General features: G+C 29.7%; 1 protein-coding gene across 4 annotated transcripts in view; it reads right to left on the reverse strand.

The window, feature by feature from the left end:
- Pcdh9 (protocadherin 9) overlaps positions 1-893 on the reverse strand; it is an 887,892-nt gene that overhangs the window by 587,440 nt on the left and 299,559 nt on the right. The gene's annotated exons all lie outside the window — the stretch shown is intronic.

Consider the following 893-nt stretch of genomic DNA (forward strand, 5'->3'; position numbering starts at 1 on the left):
ATATATGTCTTATCTAGCCTTCACATTAAAGGATGTAGTAGGACATAGTGAGGAACATAATGAGAGTGAATATTCAAATTTTACTTCATCATACAAAATTATGTGTAGTTCCTGGAAGCAAAATAAATAGAAATGTGAAATAGCTATTATATTCTTCTGAGCTCCTCAATAATGTTTAACCTAAAGCTAGTGGCAAAGTGAGGCATATACTTTCACACTAGTAATCAACAATTGTCTAGTTAAAATGAAAATATTTTCTCCTTTTTGAATATCCATATAATCTCCATTCAGCATAAAAAATGTGTAAGGTGAATTTCATTCCTTTTTCTGAATTGTGTTTTAGTGCAGACATTGAGAGTAGTATCTCAAATCAAGTACTCTTACGTGGACTTTTTTTTTTTTCTACAGGTAGTGTTATTTGGTATTCTGCTTTCATCCCAAGGCTACAGTCATTCAGAAACATTTGGTGAATGGTAACTCTAAAGATCATGTCGAGTAGTTTTGACAAAATGACAAAAATGTATTTCCTCCATTGTTCCTGTTCTAAAATATAGTCTTAGCAGAGCATTTGATCTAATACTCCCCTATGTCCTGTTAGTGACAACTGAAACTTCAACTAAAGATTATTAACAAGTGCAAAATAATACCTGGGGAGTATATTGCTTGTTTTTCTCCTTCAGAGTTCAATTTGCATTTCATGGAGCCTCAAATCCATAATAAATACAGGATACCTGATATATAAGCTATTGAAAAATCTCTGAGCATGAAATTTTTGCCAAATAATTTTTGCAAGATATTTATATCATTATATATATGTGTGTGTGTATATATATATATATATATATATATATATACATATATATATATATATTAATGAGTGTGAAGATTTTGTA

The sequence above is a fragment of the Fukomys damarensis genome, unplaced genomic scaffold (genome assembly GCF_012274545.1).
Source record: "Fukomys damarensis isolate Sample0158 unplaced genomic scaffold, DMR_v1.0_HiC HiC_scaffold_6, whole genome shotgun sequence".
Lineage (NCBI taxonomy): Eukaryota > Metazoa > Chordata > Mammalia > Rodentia > Bathyergidae > Fukomys > Fukomys damarensis.